Genomic DNA, 21,563 nt, shown 5'->3' with positions numbered 1-21,563 from the left:
ACAGGAGTAACAGCGCGTCTGACTGACTGGGAGGTCGCACAAAGCTCGGAGAGGTACGGATCAGCTCGTCTCAATTCAGAGAAGAACATATTTCATTATGGAAATACGGTGGACTGTTCCTTTAAAAAACGATAAAGAAAAGAAGATAAATAGCAATCTCTTATGCTTTTTATGTGACTTCCATGTTCTCCAGGACATTTTTTAAATTATTTTTCTTCACACAAAGCAAAGCAGGTCACCCATGTTTCCCAGAAACCTTTTTTTTTTTTTAAACCTAGCAACAAATCTGGCAGATTTGTAATTAGCATGCGATCCAAGAACTTTTTCTTCAACTATGAACAGTTCAGGCAGATAGTGTGTTTGCTTGGGACTTTTCTAACTACCAAGCTCAAAGCAGCAAGTAACTACCAAGCTATAAAACTAATAACATTATTATTATTATTATTATTATTATTATATTTCGCTAAGGAAAGAGTCTGGTCACTAGATTTGCTTTTTTGTTTGAAAATTTAGCTCGCACCAAATACAGTAAATCAAGTAAATAATATGTTAACCTACTTTACTACCTTTGGTCAACCTATTTTGCTTGCATTAAATACAGCACATAATTAGAATTAGTTTATTTACAGCGATAAACTAGAAGGGAACCTGGTAGAGTTCATACCTCTGCCAAGCCACATTTCATCAACATCAAATCATTTGAACCTGGAATAATACTCAAACTGTCCACCAACTTTCATCCAAATCCGTTCAATACTTTTTGACTTATGTTGGGAACAGACAAAATAATCCTGGATCCACATGCATATCCGGATTTGCGTCAAAATCTAACCAAAATCCTTGGCCCATGTTCCACCTTTCTTCAAAATTTCATCAAAATTTGTTCACTACTTTTTGAGTTATGTTGAAAACAAACAAACAAAACAGATGCAAAATCATAACCTCCTCCAACAAAGATGGCAGCAGTAATCAGACCATATCACTAACATGTTCACCAGGATTATTTTTCACCAGGCAGTGATATTATGAGAGTCGCATAACTAGCATAACTTTTTTGTTTCTATTTAGCTAGCAACATTTCATGCATATACAGTTAGGTCCATAAATATTTGGACAGAGGCAACATTTTTCTAATTTTGGTTCTGTACATTACCACAATGAATTTTGAACAAAACAATTCAGATGCAGTTGAAGTTCAGACTTTCAGCTTTAATTCAGTGGGTTGAACAAAATGATTGCATAAAAATGTGAGGAACTAAAGCATTTTTTAAACACAATCCCTTCATTTCAGGGGCTCAAAAGTAATTGGACAAATTAAATAAATTGTAAATAAAATGTTCATTTCTAATGCTTGGTTGAAAACCCTTTGTTGGCAATGACTGCCTGAAGTCTTGAACTCATGGACATCACCAGACGCTGCGTTTCCTCCTTTTTAATGCTGTGCCAGGCCTTTACTGCAGCGGTTTTCAGTTGCTGTTTGTTTGTGGGCCTTTCTGTCTGAAGTTTAGTCTTTAACAAGTGAAATGCTGCTCAATTGGGTTGAGATCAGGTGACTGACTTGGCCATTCAAGAATATTCCACTTCTTTGCTTTAATAAACTCCTGGGTTGCTTTGGCTTTATGTTTTGGGTCATTGTCCATCTGTATTATGAAACGCCGACCAATCAGTTTGGCTGCATTTGAGCACACAGTATGTCTCTGAATACCTCAGAATTCATCCGGCTGCTTCTGTCCTGTGTCACATCATCAATAAACACTAGTGACCCAGTGCCACTGGCAGCCATGCATGCCCAAGCCATCACACTGCCTCCGCTGTGTTTTACAGATGATGTGGTATGCTTTGGATCATGAGCTGTACCACGCCTTCACCATACTTTTTTCTTGCCATCATTCTGGTAGAGGTTGATCTTGGTTTCATCTGTCCAAAGAATGTTCTTCCAGAACTGTGCCGGCTTTTTTAGATTTTTTTTAGCAAAGTCCAATCTAGCCTTTTTATTCTTGAGGCTTATGAGTGGCTTGCACCGTGCAGTGAACCCTCTGTATTTACTTTCATGCAGTCTTCTCTTTATGGTAGCTTTGGATATTGATACGCCTACCTCCTGGAGAGTGTTGTTCACTTGGTTGGCTGTTGTGAAGGGGTTTCTCTTCACCATGGAGATTATTCTGCGATCATCCACTACTGTTGTCTTCTGTGGGCGTCCAGGTCTTTTTGCATTGATGAGTTCACCAGTGCTTTCTTTCTTTCTCAGGATGTACCAAACTGTAGATTTTGCCACTCCTAATATTGTAGCAATTTCTCGGATGGGTTTTTTCTGTTTTCACAGCTTAAGGATGGCTTGTTTCACCTGCATGGAGAGCTCCTTTGACCGCATGTTTTCTTCACAGCAAAATCTTCCAAATGCAAGCACCACACCTCAAATCAACTCCAGGCCTTTTATCTGCTTAATTGAGAATGACATAACGAAGGAATTGCCCACACCTGCCCATGAAATAGCCTTTGAGTCAATTGTCCAATTACTTTTGGTCCCTTTAAAAACAGGGTGGCACATGTTAAGGAGCTGAAACTCCTAAACCCTTCATCCAATTTTAATGTGGATACCCTCAAATGAAAGCTGAAAGTCTGGACTTTATGTCCATGCCCATTATATAACTATAACTTGAATATGTTTCAGTAAACAGGTAAAAAAACAAAATTAGTGTCAGTGTCCAAATATATATGGACCTAACTGTAACTAGAATGTTCGCCAGTGACTTTTTTTTAGCAAATGAAATGCCAGGGAACAAAAATGGCTGGCTTTTTTTTCATCTCATCTCATTATCTCTAGCCGCTTTATCCTGTTCTACAGTGTCGCAGGCAAGCTGGAGCCTATCCCAGCTGACTACGGGCGAAAGGCGGGGTACACCCTGGACAAGTCGCCAGGTCATCACAGGGCTGACACATAGACACAGACAACCATTCACACTCACATTCACACCTACGCTCAATTTAGAGTCAACAGTTAACCTAACCTGCATGTCTTTGGACTGTGGGGGAAACCGGAGCACCCGGAGGAAACCCACGCGGACACGGGGAGAACATGCAAACTCCGCACAGAAAGGCCCTCACCAGCCACGGGGCTCGAACCCGGACCTTCTTGCTGTGAGGCGACAGCGCTAACCACTACACCACCTGGCCCGGCTTTTTTTTTTAAATTGAGCAATATTTATTTCTTGTAATAAATAAGAGCATATCACAAGCATGCTCGCCAGGAATGTGTGATTTAACTTGAAGCAAATATGGCAGGTAACGAGCACATAAGCCAGGGACTTTACTTAGCAATGGGGGAAATGAGTAACGAGGACAACTTTGTTTTTATTTAGCAACCAAAACATCAGGTAAAGAACTAGAATGATTTGTATTAATTACCTTCGACAACTTGGTTGGAGGAGGTTACGTTTTCGCCTCCGTTTGTTTTTGTTCCCAACGTAACTCAAAAAATGGTGAACGGATTTGGATGAAATTTGGTGGAAAGGTGGGCCATGGGCCAAGGAACAATTAATTCAATTTTGATGCAAATCTGAACATGAAGTATCCACTCTACCGAGTGCCCTTCTAGTTTCATATGTTAGCCTTAAGGTGAGCAGAAATATTTTTTTTGAGCTATCAGATATGAGCAACAATTGGCATGTTAGCCAGGGATTTAAAAAAAACTGTTTCTACCACATATGCAGTACATGCTGACATGTAGGACATACAATATTGGAACATTTGGAAAATGTTCTTCTTAGCTGCAGTGAGAACGTGAACGTGAGTTTCAAACAGTTATTTTTCAGGATGTTGTTTTGCACCAGAATGCTTTCTTTCCTAAAAAGAACTCTTTGAACTTTTCCTTGCTAAAACCATGAATCACTCCTGCTGTCTATTTTGCAAGTTCCAGAAGTTTTATAACCTTCCGCCCTGGCTGTCTATGACTCAGGAAAGAGTCTCAGTGAAACGGACAGATGTTCCAGGTGAAAATATATCTACGTCTCATTAGTGGAATCCATTTGGATGGGCTGCATTTTTAGCCCTGACCCCACAATCTAGAACTTCCTCTGCTTTAGTCAAAGTGAATTGCACTTGAAACGACCTAATGTCATTTTTTTTTACCCCTCATGCTCAACGCCGGTGTGTCATGCCTTTACGGCTATTACCCACTCCGCTGCTGCTTGAAGAGAGGTGCTGGGAAGTGCACACAACACACTGCTGTGATAAGTAGAGGGATGACGGATTGCTTCTCCCGCCTCTGTGTTGCCCGCCCAGCTGCTGCAGCTCAAGCCGAATGTCACCCAAGAGAAGCTGCTGGAGAAACATCCAGTTGGCAGTGCCAGAGGAGGAGTGAGAGGCGAAGTGAAGGTGCTCATGACCGAGTGTCCTCTGCAGTGATGAGGACATGTACACTTCTGGACTTCACACTAACGGAGGTGACAGTTACCATACAGAGAGCCAGAAAGAGGGTCTGTCATATCACAACAGCTTCAAAGCATTCAGGACATTCATACGTTTACACACGACACATTAGAGAGATCACATGACCAAGATGTCTCTATTTATAGCAATAGACATAATAACTAGTATGCTATGCTAGGCCCATATATTACTGGATATAACTACCAGATTGCTTGTGTTTTAGCCTGGAGGTTTTTATTTACTGAGGAAAGACACAAGCGTGCATGGCAGGGCATTTTATTTTGCTCGCAACATATAAAGATGATAACTAGAATGTGAGCCAGATTTTGTATTTTTCTCGCACATGTGTATGCAGCCGACATCCCAATTAGATCGAAGGGGGGGAAAAAACAACAACCATTAAAGACTCCATTGTCGCCTGGAGAAGCAAATGATATTATAATGAAAGGATTAAGTCTGAAGTAATTAGGGATTATGACTAATGATGTTTCAGAAAGATGGCTCAGAAAACATTTTGAAGAAAGCTTATGCTTCTCAACGTTGATTCGCAACATTGACTAAAATATATGTTATATATATAAAGTTGATTTCTATAGCGCTTTTAACAATACACATCATGTAGTGACATTATATTTCTTATCTTAGCAACATTTCTGAGATTAAAGAAACTATCCGGGTCACATTTTCAATATGAGAATCAAATGAAAGACTGCAGTCAATGACCACACCGAGGTCTTTTACTGCTGCATGTGAAGAAACAGAAAGACCGTCCACAGTTACTGTGTCATCAGAAAACTTAGTTCTAGCTGCATGCAGTCCTACCGGTAATACAAATACTTCTTTCTTGTCAGAGTTAAGCAGAAAGAAGTTAATAAGCCTCCAGTGTCTAATGTCCGTCACACATTTCTCAATTTTATTAAGCTGGTGTCTCTTATCTGGCTTTGCAGAAACATACAACTGTGTGTCATCAGCATATTATCACCCCGAGGTAAAATATACATAGAAAAAAGCAGTGGGCCGAAGACAGAACCTTGGAGAACACCAAAATTTACCTCTCTCTCTCTCACATAAATACAAGTACGAAAAAACAAAGAGACCACTGCAAAATGATCAGTTTCTCTGGTTTTACTATTTATGCATTTATGTATCTGAGGAACATGAACATTTTTGTTTTATTTCATAAACTACTGACATTTCCCCCGAATTCCACAAAACAACATTGTCACTGAGAGCATTTAATTACAGAAAATGACAACTGGTCAAAATAACAAAAAAGATGAAGTGTTTTCAGACCTTGAATCATGAAAAGAAATCAAGATCATATTCAATTTTAAACACCACAATACTAATGTTTGAATTTGGTTCAGAAATCAATATTTGGTGAAATAACCCTGACATTTAATCACAGCTTTCATGTGTCTTGGCATGCTCTCCACCAGTCTTTCACGTTGCCACTCCTGGTGCAACAATTCAATCAGCTCAGCTTTGTTTGATGGCTTGTGACCGTCCATCTGCCTCTTGATCACATTCCAGAGGTTTTCAATGGGGTTCACGTCTGGAAATTGGGCTGGCCATGACAGGGTTTTGATCTTGTGGTCCTCCAGCCACACTTTGATTGACCTGGCTGTGTGGCATAGAGCATTGTCCTGCTGGAAAACACAATCCTCAGAGTTAAGGAACATTGTCAGAGCAGAAGGAAGCAAGTTTTATTTCAGGAGAACCCTGTACATAGCTTGATTCACGTGTCCTCCACAAACAAAAATCTGCACCATTCCAGCCTTGCTGAAGCACCAGATCATCACCGATCCTCCACAATGAGTGTGAGACACTGTGGCTTGTCAGCCTCTCCAGGTCTCCGCCAAACCATTAGACAACCAGGTGATGAGGGAAAGCTGAAAATTGGACTCCTCAGAGAACATGACCTTCCTCCATTCCTCTATGGTCCAATCTTTCTGGTCTTTAGCAAACCTCACCCTGGCTCTTCTTTGCTTCTCACTGATGAAGGGCTTTTTTTTCTAGCTTTGCATGACTTGAATCCTGCCTGGAGGAGCCTGTTTTGAATCGTTCTTGCTGTGCACTTCACCCCAGCTTCCATTTGCCATTCTTTTTGTAGGTCACTTGATGTCATCCTGCAGTTGTTGAGTGACATTCGAAGGAGTTGATGATCATCCCGGTCAGTGGAGAGTCGTTTTCACCCTCTGGCAGTCAGTAACTTTGTTGTCCCCAGTGTCTGCTGCTTGACCTTGTTCTTCTGAACTTCTGTCTTTGAAATTTTGAGGATGGAAGCGACCTGATGCTTCCTGTATCCCTCTGCCAGTCAAGATAGACTTGAACCCTTCTTTTTCTCACTCAAAACATTTCTTTTTTATCTCTTTTGGCATGATGAATAGATATTTTTGTATTCCAATTAAATTTAAGGTACTACTAGCACTGTTTTTGCCGTCCAAACTGGTCCTATTGCAAGAGGATAGCGATGACCACAGTAGTGGTTTTAATACTTTTCCTCGTTAAATCAGATTTGGTTCAGGTGATGACCTAATCAGTCCCTCATTAAGTAAAATGAGGTGTGCTTGTGTTGGAATTTCAGCACAGACACTGGAATTAAATGGCTGCCATACGTAGAGATGATAATTTAAGAAAAAACTGAAGTGGTTGCTTATTGTGGTTGCTTGTAGTGACCTCCTGAGATTTTGTAGTGCTATATTTCTGGTCCATGCTGAGAAAATAAATATGAATGAAGCTCATACGCTTTAAAAGATCATCAGCAAAGCTAATCCTGCCACTCAGCAAAGCGAATTCTGCCACTCAGCATAGCGTCAATGATAAAAGCGGCATTTGAATTCCAAGCGGCCCCGAGAGTGCTGAGAACTCTCAGTTCTCTTCAGAATCAAACCGTAGGGTGTCCTTTATTATTACATTCACAACACTTCTCCTGTAGATTCCTTGTCTAATTTTTTTTTTTTTTACAGTGCCTTCAAACTTTCAGAGATGGGTCCAAAACCTTGGTTTCAAACTTCACTATGAAAAAAAGGGAGTGTCCAAGATGGCTGCCCCACCATGATGCACCAAGATATTTTATTCATGTTTACAGATACTCATATAATGAGTGTCTTGAGGCAGATATTTACTGAAAAGTATTTAGACTTTTTAGTGACTCAGCCTCGTAGATCTAGCACACAAGCATCAGACACAAAGATGATGTTGCTATGATACATGATACATTTTCAGCATTTTTCCTGATGGTAACCTGGGAATGGAATTATGTTATATTTATCGCAAGTAAACTTCGCATCCTGTCAGAAATATTGTGTGGCTCGCTAATTACCATAAAACATACATTTCTCAAGTTATTGAGACATTTACAACTGCAATAACACACGCGAGGTCTCTAAGGGATCATCCTTCAAGAATCAAAAGGTCACAAATGACTGAAAAATAAAAAGTCCAAAGCTCTCTTACATTGTGGGCATTGTTATTAAAACCAATTTGAACACAGATGGTGGTGTTTCATGTGCAGACCCAACATTCTTGCTTTCAAGTCTGCAAACGTCTAGACAAAGTGTCCTAGTTTTTAAATAATGCGGATCTGCCTTTTTTATTTTTACTTTTTATCTCAAAGTGCTCTCTGCATCCACTCATATGAACTAATATGTGCAGCTCGCTAATAAAGAAGAACAAAACAACACTGGGATCAATATGAGTGGAAAATCTCATCATCCCTAAGATGGTTCCTGGAGTCAAACTGAGTCAAGTTGGACTAAAGTTTCTGAAAGTAGATTGCTTCTGACTTCTTTTTTTTCCTATTCCAGCTCTGTTGAAGTTTCGATTCAGTCTGGATTGATTGATTTTCCAATCACAGCAGCTCTGACAGTAGGGCAACTGCTAATCACAGGTTAATATTATGCACTCGTTCGAAGGCATAATTGTTTCTATGTGAACAATTTACACAGGAGCTTGTATGGCAGATATTCTGCATTAAATACATTTAAAAACATGCATTACCCTTGGTCAAGTTTTCTGTAAGGAGATATTTATTCAACATTTATGGAAGGATTCTCAAGTCCATCCATTATCCGTAACTGCTTATCCTGTGCAGGGTCGCGGGCAAGCTGGAGCCTATCCCTGGACAAGTCACCAAGTCATCGCAGGGCTGACACATAGAGACAAACCGCCATTCACACTCACACCTACGGTCAATTTAGAGCCACCAATTAACCAAACCTGCATGTCTGTGGAGTGTGGGGGAAACCGGACCACCCACAGAGGAAACCCACGTGGACACGGGGAAAACAAGCAAACTCCACACAGAAAGGTCCCCGTTGGCCACTGGGCTCGAATCCAGAACCTTCTTGCTGCGAGGTGACAGTGCTAACCACTACACCACCGTGCTGCCAGAGTCCCAAGTCCACCTAAGAAAGTCTTCAGGAGAACGATTTCTTCATAAGCTGCATCTGTTTTTGTCATAACTTCGAAACACAGGCTTTTGAGGGAACGACTGTTTTCGCAGCTAAAACAGAAGAGATGATCAGAATGAACTCGTGTTACAGATGTTCCACAACATGAAACAACTATAAATGGTGACACATGACAAGATATTCTTTCATAAATTTAAAAAATTTGATATGTCGCCACATTGGGACGTGCTGTTATTAGAAATTAATAATCGTTTTCACAATCGCAACAGTAGCTCTGCTTTATCACGATACATCATGGTTGATTATTTTCCAATAACAGAATGCCCCCAAGTGTTTTATTCCTTTTATCATCAAGATAACATGAGCAGGACTGAGATCCAAACTGCATCACTGGCCGGTGTGGAGATAAGTAATGACTTCTTTCATGGTGATAAATTGTGCAAAGAATAAAGATTTCCTCCCAGGCACATCTCAATCGAAACCCATTCCGCATGAAAAAAAATGCATCCTTCCAAAAATCCCTGAGAAAGGTACGGTAAACAACACTGTGTCACACTCATTGAGGTGGCCATTTTTGCATCTCTTATCCGCGAACGAATTCCTATCCAGGTGCAGGAAGGTCGATTAGAACGGCTTAGCCGAGCAAAATTAATCCGCGTTAACGTTTGAAGAGGAAAGGCCGAGTGCCGAGTGCTCAGTCTTCCCTGCCACCTACTAACTCTTTAAATATTTCCATTCATCTATCGAAACTGGCGCGAGGCCTCGTCAGCTACTCCTCTGCTCTGTGCCAGTACTGATTTTCAGTATCTGTGTTTTGCAGGGCACTTGGCTGAGAGTTGGAAGAGTGCATGCTGAGAGATTTAAACACAGTGCAGCGGGGTTGATTCACAGGTGACAGGTGTGTTTGTGCTCCTATTTTAGAGGTGAGTGTTAAACATATCAGCCATTTCGTTTCAGTGATCAAAATGGAACGTTGGAAAGTTCAAGGAGAGAATGTAACTTCAAACTCCCCCCCCCAAGCGTATAAGATGAACCAGGTTCTGGGTTGTAGGCTTCCTAAAGGGACCACGTTTAAAGACACACTGAAAGAGAAACGTGAATGCAATTTTATTCTGTGACTTCATGCATTTCCATAACAACATCTTTCAGGAGGCAGGACTTCGGTTTGACCCACTGGAAGCCCTACAGTACCATCACTGGAATCACTGCTTCTCTGTTCTTTGATGCATGCAAGAGAGATGCATTTTTGTGTCCAACGAGAGACATCATCCAAACAAACAAATGTCAGTTGGTCCTTAATTGTTTATTTCTGTCAACAACTGGCACAGAATTTTATTACCTATTTAATAATAATAATAATAATAATAATAATAATAATAATAATAAGTTAAATTTATATAGCGCCTTTCAAGAAACCCAAGGACGCTTTACAATAGTAGACAAAGAAAAAAATAATAATAAATAAATAAATAATATAATAAGAAAATAAATAAATAAATAAATAAAAATAAAAAGTAAAAAGTCCACCAAGTAGGGGTCAGGATGTAATTCCCGTGGTGTAGCAGCCACAGTCCCACCAAAAGGTGCATGAAAACAAGTCCCACATCTCCAGCACCATCGCCGCGACGCCGTCAGCAACATCACTCAGAACATCACGCCATGGATCCACAAAGCGAGCAGAGAAGCTCCGCCACGCAAAGCGCTGGTGTGTCCCAAACCGCCTGCACAGCCGCCGCGACACCACCAAGCAACATCGCTCGGAACATCACGCCAAGCGTTAAAGCACAGAGCACTGGACAACCATGACGTAAAATGAGCAACGAGCTCACTGCAGTCCACAGCTGGGAGCACAGGCATCGCCCACGGCAAACCAAGGCCTGGAGGGAACCGACACCCAAAACTAGGTCCGGAGCTACACCACCACCGGTGGAGAAAACACTCAAACAAACATCAAACTACACAAACACACAGGAAAAAAAAAATAGAAAAAGAAATTTTAAAAAAAGCTCCAAAGATTGTAAATAGTCATTCTTGCCACCTGGTGTACTTGGTAGAGTCTTCAAAGGTGAGTCTTCCCGGTCAGAGAAGGTTCCAAATAGATCCTTTTAGGAAACTAAGAAACTTTATTTTTCAAAGAACCCTTAAGGAACTATTTGTTCAAGAGTGTAGCTTTGAGCCTGACAGCATGTTGAAACGGTGAAGTTCCACCTCGCACGTTTAAGGTCTTTCTGGTCTGTTTCTCAAAGAGTATCCTTGAAGGGTTTTCTCTTTGTACTTCTTCTTTCCAAAGAAGAACCTCTTTGGAAAGGTGTAAAGTGGATACCGTTAAAGGTTCCATGGAGAACCTGACAACTGAGGATTTTTTTCTTTCTAATTTCCAAGCAGAACCTGGTTAGAAAGGTATAAAGTGGGTATACTTTGCATGAATGAAAGCACAATCAGAAGGATGTAAAAAGGATGCATGAATAGGTTCTCCACCTCAATCATGACTCATAATCAATCCCCACCAGTGACAAACTACCACACGTTCACCACCTAAACACTGGTCTATTACACATATTGTGGCTTGTGGTCTGTTTTTTGTGGTTAAAAAGGTTGAAAGACTACAGTATTTGAGGGAGCAGGGAGGGTGGAACAGGAGGGGTGCGAGCCCAGAGCCTCAGGGTGCCAATGGAACACAAGCCCCCTGAGGGTGATCCAGTCTTTCTGCTGAGCTAATTAAGGAGCACTGTTCAGGGTGATTACTTTCCGTTGTGTAATTATGGAACAAGCTGTTGAGCGGCTGTTTGCGGGAACCAACAGCTCTCTCGAAAGAGGACAAGGAATTCAAAAAAGATGACCTTCAGTTGTCCTGAAATAGAAAACAACACTCAGATATAAATATCTATATCCAATATATAAACCTGATTGCATACATCTACGGCAAGAAAATCATGGATCAATATATTTGTCTACAGATTGGTAAAGTTGTCTCTTGTCGGTGTGAATTGTCCAGCATTTTATTTTTTAGTTCTCCTGAAAAAAGATGACAAAATGGAAAGCCTGAAGCTCACCGTACAATTAATGCAAGTATTAATTGCAAGAGTACTAGCTACGTACACTCACCAGAGGCATCAACAATCTCTGCTACTTCCTTCCAAGGGTCCAAGAGCCGAAAGTAGGTACCGTACTCTAAAAGGTTCCCTGTAGAACCCTACAACTGAGGGTTTTCCCTTCTTACTTTCCAAGTAGAACCTCTTTTGAAAAGGAAAAGTAAGCGGAAGGGAAAAGGGTTGCGCGTAGGAGCTACAATCGTTCATGGGGAATTCAAGAAACATCAGACCACATGTGCCATCGGACCGGTCCAACGAATCATTTGAGCCAAACCTTTCGATTTCTCTCAAGGTCCACTTTGTTTCATTTGTATTGCTCCGTTTGCCTGATTGTTGACCACGATTCTGTCTGCTGACTCGGGCTTTTATATCAGCCTGCCTCTGATTCATGACAAACAGCTTTCTGAGGCGCCTTTAAATCAGTGAAGACTGTTCAGTGATGCCACGAGTGCTGTAACATGCTCAGTGCAAGAGAAGAAAAGGAGAACATTTGTTGTCTCCCTACAGGGACACACAACAAGAAAATGCCATCAATAATCCAGACAGGATTTGCCTATTCATATGGAGAAATGACCTAATAAGGGCAATGAAAAGGAAATATGTGTCACCTTTAGACACCTTTTCACACCAGCATGGCCGAGTTTATCTGTCAGAACGCTGCTGAATATTTATTTCCATTCCAAACTGTGCAAAACTGATATTGTGTTTTCGTCATTGTTTGTCACGCGCCGCTGCCCCAATTCCATTGGCGCTTTGGAATCGAGCAGGAAAACCTGATGAACAATTGCATTACAGGCATTAAGCAGACGCGCCTAACCAGAACAACAGACAACATACCCAGAGCAGCCTGGGGAGCAGTTGGGGGTTAGGTGCCTTGCTCAAGGGCACTTCAGCCATTCCTATTGGTCCAGGGAATCAAACTAGCAACCTTTTGGTCCCAAAGCTGCGTCTCTAACCATTAAGCCATGGCTTGACCCAGTCTTGTCGTATTCGAGTCCGGCTTGTGCCGTAATTTTAAGAACTCGTGACTCAACTTGGACTTGAGCACCAATGACTCGAACTTGAACTTGTACATTAACTGCATTTCGACTCGTAAAATGGAGACGAGGACTTGGATTTTTTCTTTATTTTTTGTAACATGCCATCATAATTTGGCACAAGATATTTATATCTACATTAATTTTTATATGAATTTTGTGAGGGCGGCACGGTGGTGTAGTGGTTAGTGCTGTCGCCTCACAGCAAGAAGGTCCGGGTTCAAGCCCCGTGGCCGGCGAGGGCCTTTCTGTGTGGAGTTTGCATGTTCTCCCCGTGTCCGCGTGGGTTTCCTCCGGGTGCTCCGGTTTCCGCCACAGTCCAAAGACATGCAGGTTAGGTTAACTGGTGACTCTAAATTGACCGTAGGTGTGAATGTGAGTGTGAATGGTTGTCTGTGTCTATGTGTCAGCCCTGTGATGACCTGGCGACTTGTCCAGGGTGTACCCCGCCTTTCGCCCGTAGTCAGCTGGGATAGGCTCCAGCTTACCCGCGACCCTGTAGAACAGGATAAAGCGGCTAGAGATAATGAGATGAGATGAATTTTGTGCAAGAGTGTCACACCTGCATGCCTTGGCACGTACATCAGATAGACTCTTGGGCGCGCTCTGGACAGCGTGCATGCCAAGCGGACTCTTGCACTTGCGCCGTAAACAACTCGTACCTGCACAGGATTAAGGCGCAATCAGCGCGCCTGTATAAAAACTGTGAAAGCACACTTTGAGAAGTATTGAGTTGCATTGCTGACATGTTACTTAGCCGTATTTCCTTGACAACACTGACAACACTGGCTTGACGATCAAACCATTATTTCTCCGAAAACAATCAAGAAATCCCATTTCTCCCAATAAATATCATGAGAACATGTGAACTAAATCGGGTTCTGTCCTCAAACCAATGCAAACATTTTAATTTCAGATCACGGTGAAAGGTGAACACCATTCTGCGACAGTATTCTCGACATCCCTTTACGTTTTCCCCCCACTCGATAGTACAGTGTATGTCCTGGGGGGGAAAAAAAAGTTTAAATTCTTGTTAAAATTTTAAAGACTCAGAAAGCCAGAATGTCACTTTCTGAGAATGTCCCTTTGGGGCATTTGGATAATGATGATGTTTACCAGAAAATGAAGCAGAGTTTGGAGCCAATTAGCACTTCAAATTTATCTCGCTTCATTTGCAGCTGCGGAAATAAATAATAATTAAAAAAACCCTGACAAACAAGTGCTGTTCAAACAAGTGTGGCATCGTTCAAAAAGGTGAGACAAGCCAGAATGAGCAAAGAATGAGTCTCGCAGCTCTGACATTACAGTCGCTGTGAGGTTTTATTGTATAAACCCAGCAAGCACACACACAACTCGTCATATAAGTACACCCTGCACTTATGATATGATGACGGCCCGTAGAAATGCAGTGCCATCATCCAGTGGGGAGCAGCAAAGACAATTTCTTTGATTGCTCCAAAACTCGAGTCGCATCGTCAGAGAACATAATGCAGTGGCATCTCTGCACAGCTGGTGTCCATTCCAGGCAAATCACAAATCCCACCATGAATATGGAATGATGGCAACATGCATCATCAACGTTCACTGCGGAACACATTTCACTTGATGTGTTGCGCTAAAAAAGGAATGGGGGGGTCTCTTAAAATAAATTGGCTGATTTATAGAGTAGCTTTGTTCTATTTTTTAATTCTCTACACGACATCTTAAAGTAACTGAACTAAATCCAGCATATATAAATGAAGTTCGCTAAAGAATTACTAAAGTACTGTATTTTACAGGAATCCATATTTTCTGCCACGTTTGTGGCCTTGAGCCTTGAACAGCAAAATGGTGCTGGAATTTCTGCATTAGCCTTTTAGAGAAACATTTCGATATAACACATAAGCGCAGACATTAAAAGAACCCTCGAGACCAAGTGAAATCAAACGCTTCAATAATTAACCTTTTTTTAAAGCAGGAAATCCTTCCTGAGGAGACTACTCGAGTCTTGCTTTCCGTATGCATTGTGTATCCCTGCACAGTGACAACATCGTAATAAAAGAGAACAAGAGAATAAATGTGACAGAAGAGCATCAGACGAGGAATGATGCCAAAATGACGAAGGGTGATTAAATAAAACATTCACAAGTTCATTTAGTCTCAAATCAAATCAGAGGATATAAAATCAAGACCAAATCAAACACCTAAATGGTATCGTGCAACCTGGTAAATAGAATGTCAGTAAATTAACACCTCAAATTGATAACTTCAGGAATAAAATAGATTAAATTAAATATCAGAATGAAAAATGATAAGAAGAGCACTGAGACCAGCTGCTATCAGGTAGTGGTGTTGTACTCGAGACCGGTCTCAAGACCACTTTTTGAAGGTCTCGGTCTCATCTCGGAATCGACCGCATTTTTATTTGGTCTTGTCTCGGTCTCAGACATGGAGGACTCTGGATTTTATTTCAAGACTGGTCAAGACCACAACTACAAGGATTTCACTGAATTGACTGTGTATTTTCTGATTTATTTGTTCACATCATTACTGTGACTGAATGTAAAATTTCCTGCTTCAAATGCGACCAATAACGTGACTCATTATTTGAAAACTTTCTTCCTGATCATGGCCAACACCCCCCACACATGCCTTCACACACACTGGTCTCATTCTGGTCTTGACTCAGTCTTGCCCTGCCTTTGTCTTGGTCTTGACTTGATCTCAACCCCTCAAATTCTTGGTATTGTCTTTGGTCTTGGTCTTGACTTGATCTCAACTCCTCAAAGTGTATTGAGACCTCAGGTCTTGTCTTGGCCTCAAAACACTTTGGTCTTGGTCTTGACTTGATCTCAACCCCTCAGAGTTTTGGTCTTGTCTTGGTCTTGATACACTTTTTAGGGACTTTACCTAAAAATTTCAGACAGGTTCATTCACCTTAAAACATCCTCTCTGTGAAAGGACACCCCCTAAGAAGAACATAGCCGTAAACTTTGAGCTCCGTAAACTTTCTTTGATTCGGAAGCGTAAGACGGACTAGATCGACCCTTGAGTCGACCAAATTTGAGCCGAAGCTTATGTCTGGTTTCTTTAACAAGGCCATTCAATAAACAGGTTGTTTACATGGTTGTCTGGCTCAAAGATCCTCCACTTCTTTCAAAGCACAAAGCAACATTTTTTGCTTGCTTGGTTTTTTTTAATAAACTGAATTTATTTCTTGAATAAAGTCTGACCCCATTCGCAAGAACGTCTATCCCTCATCATCTCATCTCATTATCTCTAGCCGCTTTATCCTGTTCTACAGGGTCGCAGGCAAGCTGGAGCCTATCCCAGCTGACTACGGGCGAAAGGCGGGGTACACCCTGGACAAGTCGCCAGGTCATCACAAGGCTGACACATAGACACAGACAACCATTCACACTCACATTCACACCTACGGTCAATTTAGAGTCACCAGTTAACCTAACCTGCATGTCTTTGGACTGTGGGGGAAACCGGAGCACCCGGAGGAAACCCACGCGGACACGGGGAGAACATGCAAACTCCATACAGAAAGGCCCTCGCCGGCCACGGGGCTCGAACCTGGACCTTCTTGCTGTGAGGCGACAGCGCTAACCACTACACCGCCGTGCCGCCTATCCCTCATCATTTATCACAAAATCTAATACAGTTTTTGGCAGATGAAATATCATAAATGAGATTCCATCCCATCATTCTTGAATAATTGAAGACATCAAATGTGTGTCTTACCGACTGAACAAAGTCAGGATGTACAGACCAAAAAAAAAAAATCCATGTTTGTTGTCTTATTGAGTCAGAAAGACTTTTGGTTGCAAACAAAGTTACAGCTGACTGACAACTTCACATTTTTTTCCTGTAGAAACAATAACATATTGAGAACAAGCCCATTAACATGCATGCAGCTGGAACTCAGGCTGTGAGAGAAAATGAATCAAGACCTTCTGACCAATCAGAATCAAGAATTCAACAGGTGTAGCAGCTTGAATCAAAAATGCTTCTCCAAATTCCACTCAGACGTTTCCATGAAACTGTATTTGGAAACAGCAGCTCATGTTGTGTGACAAAATTCAATCTGGAAAAATTATCCTTTCCGTCAGGCTGTGCTCAGGTAGCCTGGGAAATCCCATGCTGCTTTGCACAATCGTTCCGATCTGAAAAGACAGCATGGAAACTATGGTCTAAAGGCTCGCTTGAGTTAGGGAGCCAATCAGAGAGTGGGGAGGGGTGGAAAGACGGTGACGCGTACTACTCGACAAACGGAAGCTTGTAGTTTATTTGGGACTATTTACAGATCACATTTAACATGGCGGCGAGCGATACGAACCAAACTAACCAAACCAGCTTCTGTCATATTTGTCTTGCACAAACGGCAGTAATCGTTCGGTGCCATTGTTTTCCTATTTTTGTTTTGCCTTCTCTTTCTCTTTCCTTCTCTTCTTCGCCTCTTCGTCTTCTTCGTCGCTCTAACTACGTCACCGGGTACAACTGCCATGATTGGCCATGGGCTACGCCAAATGATAGACATTCGCAACGTCCAATAAACGGCTGTTGACAATCGTAAACCACACCTCCCCTACGAGAAATTCAATAGGCGGATTCCAGACCATATTTCACTTGTGATATGGTCTGGTGTTAACCAGACTAGTGCTCAGGTACATTGTGTGTAAAAAAAACAAGCAATCCTCTGCGATGCACATCATTTGGAAACCAGTTTTACAATTGGCCATTTATAAGCAAGCCCTGGAACTCCATGGTGCAGATTTTCCATCAAGCAAATATCCAAAGTGACCCCACTTATTCCACAGCCATTTTCCTCATTAGTAATAATTTAGACAAATTAGACGTTAGTAGTGATGTAGACAAATTTGTCTACAGGACAGAGGTGTCCGTTCTGGCAATTTGGTGTACTGAGAACAACCTGGATCTGACCACCCCAAAAAAAAAATAAAATAGTGGAGGTGGTGAACCTTTGGAAACCACAGTGAGTTTCGAGAAGTCATTTAAAATTCCTTTGAATCACGATTTCAAATAACCTCAAATGGTAGATCCACCATCAAAAAACTTCATCGAAGAATGTTCTTCCTGCCGAAGCTCCAGAAGTCCAATATCTCCCTAGTTCTACAGATCCATTATTGACCTTATTTTCCAATAAGAGAATGGCCATCTTTGTTTACTTTGTGTTAGAACTCCAACCGCAACATTGATTCAGATGAAGACCATAGTGATCCTGTAATACTCATATGAAATGCGGAGAAGAATATGCTCGGTTTGAGGGTGTCATAATAACTGCAACAAGAGGAGTATTTTGCTTCATGAATACAACACAAAACAATTGGCGTGTTCTGGGGCACCATACGACTGATACCCACCGCCTTCCAAAGAAGAGAAGAGGACCTGCACCCAAGGTTGAAAACATTAAATATAAAGCATCCACCCCAATATCCATACGTCTACTTTGACCTTTTTGTGGTGGGGAAACCAAAAACAACATTATTCGAACATTCCAGACATATAGCTTGGTTATGAGGCTCCAGTGAAGCAAATAATATCAGGTGCTTGTGAGACTATCAAGTAAGACAAATATGTTAACTTAAGAGCCAGCTAACGTTAAATTGCTTGTTGGAACATTTGGTTAGCTAGGACAGCTACTTTATGATCAATGTCCTGTGAACTTAATTCACTAGCGAGCCCTTAAACTGACAAGCTTACAAGCACCCAACGCGTCCACCACTTCACCACTTTCGAAGGTTGTACTCGTATGGTGCCCCACAACACTCCACTCATTTTGTGTTGTCTTTGGAACACTTCTCTTCAAGCGAAAAACTCTTCTTCCAATTCTTGTTATACTCTCGAATCAAGCAAATTCTCCTCCTCATATTGTATGAGTATTATCACTGTGGTCTTAACCTGATATTTCCAAACAGAAAGCTCACTACATCAACAATTACAAATTTTACTTTGTTAAACAACAACATGTTTTGTTTTCTAACTCCATTTATCATTAGTCTGGGATGATATGGAGCATCTGCTATCCTTCTGTATGAGCTGTGACTAACACAGTAACTTAACACGTTTTAACGAACTGTTCATGAAATACACCTATGTTGACTCATGTTTATTCTATCCATGACTAAAAATAAATCCAGATAAATGAGCAAAAATCCATTTCCAACATGTTCCCAAATGACGAAGGTACTGAATTAAGGTTTCAAGGTGTTTTTTGGTTGATTATGGAAAAAAAAAAAACAAGGAGTTGATCCAAGTGTTGTGTTCCTTTTTAAGGGGAGTAGCAAGATCATGCCACACCTGGCAGATGCTGTTATCATTGCTTAGGATGGAGGAGACACTTTTGAATTTAACAGAGCTGAATAAGGAACCATGTTGAAAAAGATCTGGGTGTGGGTCAACTTCCTGATGGCCAGTCCAGGTGGTTTGGTGTACCTTCTTGGAATTTTACAGTTTAGTTTTGAAAATGTAGAGTACATACTTCACCTCCTTTTCACTTTGGGTAAGTGGAGATGGAACACATCTTGGGTGCTATCAATCCATCCATCCGTCCATTATCTGTAACTGTTTATCCTGTGCAGGGTCGCAGGCAAACTGGAGTCTATCCCAGCTGACTATGGGCGAGAGGCGGGGTACACCCTGGACCAGTTGCCGGATCATCACAGGTCTGACACATAGAGACAAACAACCATTCACACTCACATTCACACCTACGGTCAATTTAGAGTCACCAATTTACCTAACCTGCATGTCTTTGGACTGTGGGGGAAACCGGAGCACCCGGAGGAAACCCACACAGACACGGGGAGAACATGCAAACTCCACACAGAAAGACCCCTGTCGGCCACTGGGCTTGAACCCAAAACCTTCTTGCTGTGAGGCGACAGCGCTAACCACCACACCACCGTGCCGCCAGGTGCCACCAAATTCAAGACAAATCAAGCCCAGGAATTCTTAGTACAGTTGAAAAAATGAGTACTGAAACTGGAAATTCTTGTTGATGTTGCTAATGGGAACTGCATGGGAATCAAAGAACGTTCCGGTTTGGTTATTGATTGCTTTGGCTTCATGTTCGTTAACACTATCAAGTCTACTGAGCTTACAAATGTTGAGTATACTACACTTTGGGATGTGATCGCTCAAGAATACTGTATCAAATTGAAACCTAAAAAATAAATAAATCAATAAAAATTAAAATAAATTAAAAATAAAAAATAAAAATCACCCAAACATCCTCCTAGTCTCTTCCCACCAACATGGAATTCACATTCAGCCTGGACATGAAGGCAGGAATGCCACTGATCACAGAGGGCACAACAAGACATGAATTAAAAGCTGGAGTTGAGGGTTCATACCGTATGCTTTGGAGACTATTGAAGAGAAAATGAAGGTCTTCTCTTTTCCTGTTCAAGGTAAAACCATGAAAATGGACATCACAATTGGCCAGGCTCCAGTGGATCTCTGCTTCAATGGCATAGTCAAGATGACCTGCAATAAATGGCAGTGTGCTGGAGTTGAAAGCCAGTGGAACCTACAAGGGTGTCGTTTCGACCAGTGGAAATTTGGTTGTGAATGAGCTGCTCTGACAGCTCCAGCCATCAAACTTTCTCAGGAAGAATTATGGTCATGGTTTCCCATTGCCTTCTACTGGATTATTTTGAGGTTTTCTCCTCTCAACCATTCATGCCTGGGGGCAATTCCGAGTAGCCAGTTAACCTAACCGCACGTCTTTGGACGGTGGGGTAAACCAGAGCACCCAGAGGAAACCCACACAGACTCCACACAGAAAGGCCCCCATCGGCCACTGGGCTCAAACCCAGAACCTTCTTGCTGTGAGGTGACAGTGCTAACCACTACACCACCATGCTGCCCAGCAGGTCTCCTCACCCAACATCAGTTTCTGATCTCACAAATACACCACAGCCACACCCCAAAATCTAGTTGAAAGCCTTCCCAGAAGGAGCTTATAGCTGTGATGGTCAGGTGTTCGCATACCTTTGACCATATTGTGTCCAAACCTCACAGATCCAGATAAACATTCCATTCTTGAACATCAAATTAAACACTTTTAAGAAGACCATGTGGATGTTAAGCAGACATTTCATGATGTACAGAAAATATTCCCCACAATAGTCCATCAAATAATCCTGCTCTATCTGTTTGTCAGTATCCTGATATCATGAAACCTGTCAACAGGTCTGTCAGTCTGAGGTGGAAATAGTCAAGGAAAGCAATTGAAATCAGAAGAGCGCTTCGAGCTAATTATCCCCTCGTCAAAGTTTTAATCATGATTAGCGGATGATCGGCAGCATCGAGCAAATTCACAAGCGTCGCTCTAACATCGGAAACATCCGAGGAAGCCCAGCATCCCAGAGCACCATGTTTTAATGAGGCCAACACGGGAAAACCTCTGGAGGATAACATCGACACGGGCGGACAAGAAGATGTTTGAGATTTTCGCATTAGCATACAATGATCTGTACAACAAAAAGAGTCCTCGCGTAAGTTTTGGGTTATGCTAATTAAGACATGGCACTGCAGACTGATCCTCAAAAAACCAACAGCAACAAAAGAACAGTCTCAGG

At 41.7% G+C, this 21,563-nt stretch overlaps 1 pseudogene; it reads left to right on the top strand.

Annotated features, from left to right (window-relative positions):
- Positions 1–4,241: 4,241 nt before the first annotated feature.
- Positions 4,242–20,564, top strand: LOC132869112 (aerolysin-like protein; annotated as a pseudogene).
- The last annotated feature ends 999 nt before the right edge of the window (positions 20,565–21,563 follow it).

Source organism: Neoarius graeffei, chromosome 20, assembly GCF_027579695.1.
Source record: "Neoarius graeffei isolate fNeoGra1 chromosome 20, fNeoGra1.pri, whole genome shotgun sequence".
Lineage (NCBI taxonomy): Eukaryota > Metazoa > Chordata > Actinopteri > Siluriformes > Ariidae > Neoarius > Neoarius graeffei.
The sequence above is the reverse complement of the archived record's forward strand: the minus strand, read 5'-3'. Positions and strand labels throughout refer to the sequence as shown.